At 45.7% G+C, this 12,167-nt stretch overlaps 1 protein-coding gene across 2 annotated transcripts in view; it reads right to left on the reverse strand.

The window, feature by feature from the left end:
- Positions 1–12,167, reverse strand: part of KCNMB2 (potassium calcium-activated channel subfamily M regulatory beta subunit 2) — a 273,073-nt gene that overhangs the window by 216,171 nt on the left and 44,735 nt on the right. The gene's annotated exons all lie outside the window — the stretch shown is intronic.

Genomic DNA, 12,167 nt, shown 5'->3' on the forward strand with positions numbered 1-12,167 from the left:
CTTTTCCAAATAAGAGCTAATTTAGTCCACTCTTCAGCTAGCTTATTTAAGGAAAACCTGCTCACCTTTAACATACGTCTGGAAAGCCAGCCTATGACAGTATATAAGTTTGCTGTTGAAGTTTGTCTTCTTGCGATTGCTGGGCGGCGCTCTGACAAACCTCTAGAGCAGAATGCAGAGTCAAATCAGAGACTCATACACTGCTGCTGCCTTGTCCACCAGTACTTGCTCTGACACGAAAACGGCAGCTCATCCCAGGACTTACACTTAAAGCAACAATACACTAAAACCTTTGCTCTAATACTGTACTAGTGCTTGAGGCTTTAATTCCTGGCTTATCAATGGGTGAATGCTTGACAGCAGTTTTTAAAAATATCTGCAGGTAGATATCAGTCAGCCAGCTAGAAATGAACCAACGTGCCCCCTACCCCCAGCTGGCAGTGGAATTTGGCCCCTGGTGTGTAATGTTTGGTCTCTATATTGCAAAATTGACGAACAGCAGTGAGCATTTGCAGTGGCTCCTCTAAAATTAATGCACAACCTATAGTTGCCATCCTTCTTCAGGAAATCCCAGGAAAGCCAAGAAGGCTGCTGCTTTCTTAGATGAGGTCAAGTAATGAGAAACTCAAGCATATTTGTCAAGATCAACTCTCAAGGTAGAGGAAATCCAAATTTCATTTCTCAACTTGATAAAGACAATGAGGACTAAACTGAGCTCTCAGTTACACCAGCATAAATCCAGATTTAACGCCAACAAAGTCAATGGAGTTTCTGAGCAGAACTGGGGGCAATTGGCTTACCTCTGGCTTGATGAAGGTTGTAAAGAGCACAGTAAAACACTGTAACATTGATGACACTGGCATCCAAATGGGTCTGTAGACATCTCCAACATAATATTAATCTGCCAAAAGCACATTCAACAACCATTCTACATCTGCTGAGAGTCCAATTAAACTGTCTTTTGCCAGGACTCTGAAATCAGGGTACAGTTTCATAAACCAAGGCAAAAGGGGGTACATGAGGTCCTGCAGAACAACACCTCTGTTTTTTAAATGTCATTTGGTGGGAATAGTGTCCCAACCTGTTCATGAATATAGACTCCTGGGCAGTGAAAAACTCTGGCATCGTGAACTTTTCCAATACAGCCCACACTGACATTCATAAATCGGCCTCTATGGTCCACGAGGGCCTACATAACAATGGAGTAGTACCCTTTCCAGTTGATGTACTCATGTGCTTCTTGAGGAAGGAAAACTATGGGCTCTTGAATCCCATCAATGTCCTCAGCACCATTAGGAAACACTATTCTCCCAAAGCCAGCAATTACTCCTGGAATATCTTTAATGCCTGCCACGTTGGGGCAAACCAGACACCTGACTGCCTCCGATGCCTCCACCATCACTTTACCCACAATTGACTTTCCAACCCCAAACTGGTTGGCAATGGACTTGTAGCAGTCTGGGGTAGCCAACTGCCAGACAGTTATAGCAACCCACTTCTGGACCAGCAAGGGTGACCTCAATTGTGTCTCTTTACACTGGAGAGTGAGGGCAAGCTGCTCACAAAGCTACAGAAATGTAGCTTTCCTCATGTGAAAGTTCTGGACCTACAGCTGGTCAACGCAGGTCTGCATGACGCTGTGATCCCACCAGTCTGTGCTTGTGGCCTTACACCAGAAAGGCCGGTTCACATAGGGGGCATCAGCAGCTATGCCAACTATACTAAGCAGCATTTGCCAGTGAAAGTCTCCCATGCTAGGGTACTTCTCCTCCTCCTTCTGCTGCTCCATCACGAAATCCATCAGGTCCTTGGGACAGAAAATGCCACCGAAATGTCCACCAGTGTCTCGTGGATGCTCTGCCAGTTTCCTGACACAGGTGTGAAAGCAAAAGCAATAGAAGTGCTTAAAAAAAGATGCCTTTTCTATATTGCTGGCTGCAGTAGCTGGTATTGCACAGACCAAAATGATTGCTCATCAGGCTATGTTGGTGGGCTGTTCAAACTTCCTGCAATGTGCAGGGCAGGCAGTACAGTTTTCCCACAGTGCATCATGGTCATAGGGCTAGAGAGGGCACATTTTAGGAGGGCACTAGGGACTCTGGGATATGGCTGGTTTGACTCAGGTCTGCATGCTGCAGTGTGGACACCAGAGCTCCAAGTTTGAGCATGGGTTAGAATAGTCTTAACATTGGGTTAAAAATCAGAGTACATGCTCAAGCCCAGGATTCCCTAATACCGGACAGCTGACTCCAGTCCCACTAACCCTGGGTTTATATTGCAGTGTAGACATATCCAGTAATCTTGAGCTAATTCAGAGTGGTTCAGACTTGGTGACTGGTTTCTAAGAAGGACATATTCCATCCTGATGGGGTGTTTTACTCAAGTGGTATGTATGACCAGTCGCTTCCCTGCCAATTGTCACATATAACTATTAAATCCTGCAGTGGTAGGGTGACCATATGTCCTATTTTGGTCAGGACAGTCCATTTTTTAAGCTCTCTCCTGGCTGTCCCAACTTTTTTGGCAAAAGTGGGCATTTGTCCTATTTGCTCTGGCGACCTGATCAGGTGACAAGTGCAAACAGGGCAAATGCCCACTATTGTCAAAATGTGGAGTGCAGAGGGACATATGGGGGAGGGGGAAGAGAGCAGCGATGCCAGCCCCATGCAGGGGAGGGAAGATAGGGCATGGGCTAGGTGGAGGCAGGGCTCGGGTGAGCAGTGATGCCAGCTCCTGCCTCACAGGGAATGGAGTTCAGGCGAGTGGCTCAGGCCAGACCCACGTGGGGTGGGGGGCTTGGGCTAGTCCCGTGTGGTGTGCTATCTTCCCTTTGGGAAATATGGTCACCCTATGCAGTGGGTTCTTTTGGGCCTCTAGCTCTCTTTTGCTGTTAATGCTGAAATGACTAGAACTGACTTTTGGTCCCACAGATGCTATGTGCAAAATTGCTCTGGACTAATTGGCCAAGCTTGCAAAGACTTCACACAAACTCTAAGGCACTTCTCTGTTTGTTTGTCTGTCTGTCACGTGGTAACTTTTGAATGCCACATCCGATCAATTCCAAAACTTCACAGAATTTTCTAGGCATTAAGGGCAAGAATCCTACTGATTTGGGGGGAAATTGGAAAATCAAACGGGAGCTATAGAGGGACAAATGAAACTCCTTCCAGTTCTTTAGCACAGCTACAGCTTTAAGTACCTCTGTCATGGTTTACTGATCAGACATCTGCTTGATGGCATCCAGTAAGATCATCGAGCATAACAATACATCTACATTCTCTCTGCTCATCCTCCCAACAGAGTTTAATAAGTTGACACCCTGAATGATTTATCACCCAGACATAAAGAAGAATAATGGTGTGGGGGAAGGCATAGGGAGAAAGGGGAGACTGGGAGAATGCACACAGCGCCTGGCATGGGGGTAAGAATGGAGAACCCTGTAGGGAGGAAAGGGGTGCACAGCTTCTGCCATGGGGGGGTGAATGGGGGATGCTGGAATAGGGGACAAGAGGAATAAGGGCACATAGAGAGCCCATGCCATAGTGGGGAAGAGACTGGGGGGACCCTGAAATGGGGGAGGGTGAATGGAAGACACAGGAAAAGAGAGGAATGGGGGCTCAGACAAAACCCCTGTCATGGTGGGGAGGAGATTGGGAGACCATGGAATGGGGGAGGGGTACAGGGAAGCCCACAGAACCCCGGGTAAGGAGAAATTTGGGGGATCCTGATGTGGGGAAAGAAGGGGCACATGGAGTCCCTGCCATGGGGGAAGTGGGAAAGGGGGTACACTGAAGTACTGGCAAGGGGAGGATAGGGAACCATGGTATTGGAGGTGGGGGGAATGTGAGGCACAGATGGCCCTTGGCAGGGGGAGGCTGGCACACAGCGAGTTTGTGAGGGGGAATGGAGGGAAGTCAGGGCCCCTGGCATGCAATAAACTCAGCTTACACACGCTAGGAAGTGTGTGACCCCCCCACTTGTTAAACAAATACATGGTTTTATGAAGGTACTTTCCACTTCCCACTCGCTTGTATTTTGAGTAACTGTACACTGTACTGATACACATGTACAGCTCTCAGGCCAGAAAAATCCACTGCAGACATAATGCAACAGGCTTGAGCGTTTCCCCAAATTCATGAAGGAATTTTCCTGGTCTGCATGACTGGGAGATAGGAGAAGGAGTCAACTGTCTTTGCTGCACTGTTCCTGGCTCCTGAGGAACCCCACAGATGGTTCTCTCCTGGCTGCAGGATGGGGCAGGGGTGGGGGGTGGGAAGGGAAGAAGCGAGCTAACGGCAGAAAAAGTAAATGCTAGTGTATGAGTCGCATCCTCCTCTGCCTCAAACCCACAGGTGCTCTGTGTGCACAAGGTAATACAGTATTGGGCCTTAGAGCCAGATGCCACAGCAGAATTTCCTGGCAGTGTAGCTCTGTTGGAACCATGCTGCCCAGGAAATGGAGTGGGAAGATGAGTGTGTTAGAGTCAATATAGAGGCCTCAGTCCCAACAGCCCTGTATCTCCAGCAGGTCCCTGGGATGAACATGCATCTTGGGGATTCAGAAGGGCTTTGCAGCAGCCATCCAATGGAAGATTTCAAGGAAGCATCATGAAGGGAACCTAACAGAGTTTAGGGCACTGTCATATGGGCATTTTTGTGGGCAAGGGCAACTGCGATCCCTCCCTCTCCCATGTAGTCAAGTCAGGAACAGTAGATTGGGAATATCACCAGAACTGTCTACTAAGAGTAGGGGAGGGAGAGCGATGTTCTAGCAGTTCAGGAAGTGGAAGATCAGCTGGAACTTTCTCAGGGGACGGGCTTCATTCTTAGATATGAAGAGTTGCGGAAATCAGTCCAGGAGGCCTGGAATGCATGAATCAACATGGTCAATAGAGTGAAGGCTGAAGTGTGAATCACTGTGTCTGACAGGCTAGAGAACCATCTTCTGGTCACTACCTGAAGGAAGTGAGTGGCTTTCTGAGGGCTGGTCCACACTATGGGGGGAAATCAATCTTAGATATGCAACTTCAGCTACGTGAATAACGTCGCTGAAGTCGAATATCTAAGATCGGATTACTCACCCGTCCTCACCGCGTGGGATCGATGTTCGTGGCTCTCCCTGTCGATTCCGCAACTCCATTGGGGTTGATGGAGTTCCGGAATCGATATAAGCGTGCTCGGGGATCGATATATCGTGTCTAGATGAGACACGATATATCGATCCCCGAGCAATCGATTTTAACCCGCCGATACGGCGGGTAGTCTGGACGTAGCCTGACTGTCCTGGGTATTTGGATACCTAACAATACTGAGAAGTTCAAAAGGACCTCAGGGCTGCAGGCCAATGTAACCACCTAAGGACAGATGCCCTGTGAGTGAGTTGTGTCACAGAGGAAGCAAGTTCTTTCAAGCACTCCCTTCTTTCCATTAGCATTGCTGCAGTCCTGCCTGGGTTCAGCTTTAGCCAGCTGCTCTTTATCCATTTGCTGATTTTGGCCAGGCCTTGAAAGAGCTGGGAGATGGTGCTGTGAATGCCTAAAGGAAATGGATGCAGCATTTTCTTTCCTAATACATCGCCAGCCTTTTCATCTGGAAACAAACATGTTCCTTATGTTATTGTCCTAAAACGCAGTTTTCTGAAACAGATTACACTAGATCCTGACTGTATACTCTGTAACTACAAATGCCAGACCATAGGGACCTTCTAAATTAAAGACTGTGGCACTCTCCGTCTCTTTTTAAGCATGAAGAGAACAAGAAAAGGTAGAGAACAGAGGTTATCTGGCTTGTCTGTTGTTGACTTTGTTGGAGCACATGAGCAGGGAATCTATCTGCAGAAGGGTCTCTGTCTCTATTGCCCCTCCAATGATTGGGCATAGAGTCATCTTCTGGATTAGCCTGGATTTTGTAAAGTCCTTCCCTTGCAGTTTAGCAGTTGAAGAGATCCCGGTGAGGAAGTTTTATCATCATTCAGTATAATAGAAAACATCAGCTCAAGGTCAGCTCCATCAGTCCGTGTCTGAATATCCTGGGTGTGCATGTTAGTGCATGTCAGCAACTTTGTGACCTCAGAATGAAAGTATCAGCCTTTACAGAATGCAGCACTCCATCCAAACCGTATTTTGTTTGGCAGCCACAGCAAAAAGACTCTTGTATTATAACCTACACATCAGAGAAAAGGGGCTTGGTTTTTCACAAACGAGGGACTCAATCTATGACTGACAAATCCCGTCATCCAACTCTCATAAAATATAACTGATCTGATCCTAAACTCTTGGGAAAACAATAGACAACAGCAGGGGGAGGAAGCAGCAGGCCATGAGCCTAACCTCAACAGCAGCCCCTTTTTCTGTTTCACTTCCCAGACTCCTGTCTTCAATTACATTAGGGTGCTTGACCTCCAGCGAACCCCAGCTTTACAGAAGAGTCAGCAATAAGCAAAGGTGAGTATTCATTAGGCAGACCCTGACGTTCCAGAGCAGAAGGAAGCACTGCTACAGAGAAGGCTGTTGTTCTGCTGCAGCATTCAACTCCTAAAGTTGCTCTTCTCAGAGGGGCATGCTGGGGCTGAGGTGACAGCATTAGAAGAGTTGCATAATTTTCTTGGAGTGCAGCAAAGACACTGTGCAATTCCACAGGTATCAAGTATCATCCTGGACACCTCATTTTCTCATGTAAGAAGTCCCAGCCACGAGTAAGGGCTTGGCTGAAATGTCACATCCAGCTGAAGGATTTCTTGGCTCACTCTGATGGGAATGATTGCCCATGCCAGCAATGTCACTCAGTGATGAGCTGTCCACAATTGAGCACGGGTCTCCCAAAATAACCCCACCATTTTAGCCAGCAACAGCTCCTACATCTGAGGACCATGAGCACAACCAAGGAAGGAAGCAAAGATGCTTGGCAAACAAGCACAATCTTCTGGAAATGTTTATTGTTTGTCCATGAAGAACGTGTAGAGTATATTGGCAGTATAGCACAGTATTCAAGTAGTAGCATTTGAAATGAGGATAGGGGTGGGGTGGAGCTGTGAAGACCATGCAGAAGGGTCCAGAGATATCCCTCGTGCAGAAAGCATTTGGAAAAAACCTGACACTTGGGTCAATTCTGATGCATCCTAAAGGCAAACAAATTGCTCTCCAAAGGTATTTTGATGTGCCACAGGGACAAAGATGGGAACTCTGTCCTGTTTGTAGTAGTTAATGAGGGGAGTAGAGATCACCACAAACCTCCTTTCAATTTGGTGTTGGCACAAGCCCATTAGAGCCTCTCCAGCAAAAAGATCTCAGCAGTGAACTGCTCCTTCAAATGGATTTAAGTCCTCCACAACTGGCATTGACATTTCTACAGATTTGCTTTATCAGAGAAATCTAAAAGTCTATGTCAGTAAGTGCTTGATGCTTCTGTTTGACCATAAGTAGTAAACAGAAAAATGAATGGGACCCTGCGGAAAGGAATTCAGTATTTAAGGATATAGGGCCCTTTATACAGTTTGATTGGCGTTTGGCTCACCCTTACTTACAATCCGACAAGTGCCAGGAACTTTCAGAATTAGAGAAGCAGTGGCTGGTGTATTTCTCATCTAGTCAAGGTGAAGCCTTTTCTGGGATGTAAGAGCATGGGATAGGGTGGAACTTGGGATGGAACCTGCTCACTATATTCAAACAATTCAGGGTGTCCATCCAAATGGTGGGGTACCTTGAAGTTTCAGACTCAGATATGTTACAGAGAAAATAAACTCTCTTCAAATCTGCTGGGTCACAATATGAATGAATAATGATCATATAAACAAAGTGTATTCGGGAACCAATCTCATGGTACAATAATGTACTGTCATCTGCATCACATACATGGATGTGGAGAATAATATTTTCCTTTTCTTGGATTAATTAACTTCAGGGTGGGAGTGTGGCTAGTGATTAAAATGAGGGGCTAGGAATGCTGATTCTTGGGCTCTGTCACTGGGTCTGCCAATGACTTCCTGTGTTAGCCTTGGGCAAGTTAACCTCTCTGCGCCTGTTTGTCCATCTGTAAAATAAACGCTTAGCTATCTCAGAATAAGTTGGGAGATTAGTGTCTGTAAAGTGCTTTGAGACCGTTGACCCTGTAGAACAGGGTCGCCCAGAGGATTCAGGGGGCCTGGGGTCTTTGGTGGCGGGAAGCCCCCACTTCAGAGGTAATTCGGTGGTAATCCGGTGGCGAGGGGGAGCAGTCCTTCTGCTCCGGGACCTCCTCTAGGCCTAGGGCGGAAGGACCCCCTACCGCCGAAGACCCGGAGCGGAAGAAGCTCTGGGGGCCCCAACCCTGTGAGAGTTTTCCGGGGCCCCCAGAGTGAGTGAAGGACCCTGCTCCAGGGCCCCCGAAAAACTCTCGAGGGGGCCCCTGAGGAGCCCGGGGCCTAGGGCAAATTGCCCCACTTGCCTCCCCCTAGGCGGCCCTTCTGTAGAATGACTCCATTTTATTATTACTGGGTCAAATGCTGCCATTCTAAACCCTGGTGTGCCCACTTTGTTTGCTGGAGAATGAGAGAGCTTCCTTCCCCTTTTGTTAAAATGGCTATGAAAATGTTTCATCCTCTCTTGCCTTTCAACTGATTCACTTGACCTCTGAGAGACTGTTTCAAATCAAATAGTCAGTTCATAAAAGGTTTACATCCATTTGGGGAGATGCCTTGGAGCTCGATGAAGCCAGAGCAGAGATGACACCACAGCAGATATAAGCTACAGAAACTCCGCTATTACAGAAGAATTTTTCCATCATCCATTTGTCTACTAAATGGCTGAGGGATAATTATTCCTACTGCTTTCTGATATCTGTCCTGTTTGCATGTGGCACTATTATGCTTCTGAAGCACTTGCTTCATGTCCACAACATTTGGCCTGCAGCAACGAAATCAAATCCAGCCACATAATATCTGAAACATTCTCTTGTAATGGATGGCTACCATCAGCTGGAAATGCGTCAAATGCAGCCAGTTATTTCTGCATCATAAACTCCTAATGCTTCTTTAGGCTGATGGAGCTTTGTATTTATTAAAGTCTGGAAATATGCCAAATATTCTTCCATGCAGGACACTTCTTTTGTTTTATCCACAGTTTTGTGATAATCTTCTGGGATTTCTGCCATTTGAAAGACCAGAATATTATCACAGAACTGTGGATAAAAGCACCAAACCACTCAACAACTAGAGTCTCGTGGTACAGTAGGCTATTACAACTAGTATAAAACATTCAAACCAAGTTCCAGACCTCCCAGAAATGATCCTGGGATTTAAGATTCCAAGCATTCCCCTAACCTCAGCCCAGGTTCATGAAATTTCAGTGAATATGAGCTAAGGTGCCATCAGGGTTGGGAACCAGATGAACGTTCCTCCAAACAGACAGCCTTCCTAACTCACCATCCCAACTGATTTGCTCCTTCCCCCCACCTCTCCAGAAATCCAATAAAGCCTCCTAGTATCCATGGGATTCTCAGTGCTTGTTGGGAGAGGAGGTGGCTGGGAGGGAAGGGAAGAAACGACTGGCGGCAGTATGGGTTTTAGTGGAGACTTGACTCTCATGGACTCAAATGACTCTTCTGGATGTGATTGGCTTTCAGTCCCGGAGAACCAAACTGCTGTTCCAGTTCACTAATCCCTTTGCAAGCAAGTCCTGCCAACAATCCTGTTTGCCATCTATGTGCTTTGTGTTCTCCTGCCTTTAAACTAACAGATCTCTTGCCTTTAAATTGGTCCATCCGATTTTAGTTTGTTTCTTTCTGTTGCAAGGCTCTGTCGGCTCTTTGTAGCATTCCCTCTTCTCCCCACTGCCTCCAAGTCAGATGTGTTTTCCAGATTCTCCAGCTGTTCAGCACTAGTTAAGATTGTGCCAGCACTTCAGCAATAAACTCCTCTCTTTTCTGGGGTTTGTGTCTACTTCAAACATAAAAATTTGCTTCAGCCCTGAAGCTTGGCAGACAAGGTCTCAGGCCAGGAACAAATATATAACATTCAAAAAAAATAAATAAAAAAGATAATGTTTGGCCATTTTTCAGTGGTGCAAATGCAAAAATTGTAGTTTGTTGGATGTAGGAGCTTTATGAGCTTATTTAATTAAAACCGCTTTGATTTAAAACAAGATATTTGGCAAGGGATTCATTAACAATCTCATTGCTTGCACTAGTCTGAAACACCCCCTTTTCTTCCTTTAAGGTTAATGCAGATTCTGTGCATATGGAGAGGGCTGTTTTTTTGTTTTTGTTTTGTTTTGTTCTCTTCAAATCCCTCCAGCAACCCAGGAGTCAATATGCCCCCAAACACACCCACCCTCACACGCTTTTGTTTCCGCTCTGCCCTTTCTAAAGGACCTGACTTTGTACCAGCTCTCCCTCTGGCAAACGTTGGATACAGCTGCCTGCAGGTGCAGAGGTCTCCCTGTGCTGATCCAGTTACAGCATCAGGGCCTAGTTTTAAACATGATAATTTGGGGTAACACTTAGCAGGGAAAAGATGTGAGGGGGAGAGTTGAGAGGTACAGGAATGATATCGCACCGTTACTTGGGTTAGACCTGTGCACATCAAAATATTTCAGTCAAAACTGGTTTCATGTCACAGGCAATTGCCATAAATCACAGTTAATGAAAAATCCAGCATAACCACCTCCGCATTATCAGCAGCCCTGTTAGATATATAGTCTTATAACCATCCCTTAGAGGTAAGGTAAGGCTAGAACAAACCTTAAGCCCCTCCGGGTTCGAAAGGTAAGATGCATCTCAATCATTTATTATTCCCAGAAAGCACAGGACACTTTAAAATACGTTACCATGAGTCATCACGAACAACAATAATTAAGAACGGGAATAAAATCCTTACACAAATCCTTGAAGCATAAAAACAAATCTTCCTGCTGTAAACAGAGAACCACGCGGAAGTGCTTAATTCCACACAACAACACTACAGATCCTCATTCCCACTGGAGAGTTTTATAGTTATCAAAAATTCAATGTATCAGACCAAAATGGCATGGAGGAACCCAGACTGTTTAAATGTTGTCCTCTGAGATTCTCTGTAAATCCGTCAGAGAACATAAAAGCCATTAATCTATCAGCTGGCTCCAGTATTGTCCAATAACTTGGTATCTAAGTCCATTACCAAGGCCCCTTTTTGACTGCTGATAAAAGCTAAAGTTCTCTTCCGGAGGGCTGAAGGGATGGAGCATAGTTTTGTGGCTAAAGGCACAAGCCTGGGTGTCAGGAAATATGTATTCTATTCCTGGCTTCACCACGGACTTTCTTGGGCAAGGGGCTTTACCTTGCTGTGTCTTAATTTTTGCATCTGTTCTGGATAACAGTACTGACTTAATTCACAGGGTTACTGCGAGGCTTGTCAATGCTTGTGCTGTATTATTTATTATCAAAGCTATGAGCAGTTCCCCCCACCAACTGGACACATCACCTGCACTTTGATTTGTCTGCCCAAGCCTCTTTGTTACAAATCCTTTCCTTCCCCTTCACCAGATCCAGAGGGTAATAATCTGGCTGCACTCTGGATTCAGAGCCAAGGAATATTATATTTATTGAGGCAAAATGCATATTGTGGGGGTCATCTGTAAATGGATGGGTCTCTACTGTATGTGAGACTTCTGTGTTGGGGAAACACCTCACTTTGTGGGAGAACAAAGCACGAACAGCTTGAGGATCCTTTGTCTGATGCATGTGATCTGTAGCTTTGTCAGTATATGCCCCAGTACAATACTGATTCTGAAGGACAACATTTAGGGGTAATTATATACCCTGCCTAGGTGCTTAGGGGCTGCAAGTTGAATACATGTAAAGAAAAAGCATAATAAAGCCCTAAACACAATATGTATCTACATTATGAGGATAAAACCTCTATCAGCTTTCACTACATAGAGTAAATATATTCAGCTACTGGATAGGCAAGTAAAATGATTTAAACTTTCTATAATTTCATGGGGAATATACTGGTTTTTTCCCCAGGAAGCTTCATAGTATTTAGACTCTCTTGTTTCTGTTATAACACCCGATGACAAATGAAGCAGCTGCTAGATTGAACACCTATTGCCCAAATGACATTGTACCAAAACAATGCAATGTGGTGCCAGATTTTCCAGTCCCCTGTAATACCCCAAGTCCCAGAAGCTCCATTCCTCAAATTATTTAGCATCTGCT

Source organism: Gopherus evgoodei, chromosome 9 (genome assembly GCF_007399415.2).
Source record: "Gopherus evgoodei ecotype Sinaloan lineage chromosome 9, rGopEvg1_v1.p, whole genome shotgun sequence".
Taxonomy (NCBI): domain Eukaryota; kingdom Metazoa; phylum Chordata; order Testudines; family Testudinidae; genus Gopherus; species Gopherus evgoodei.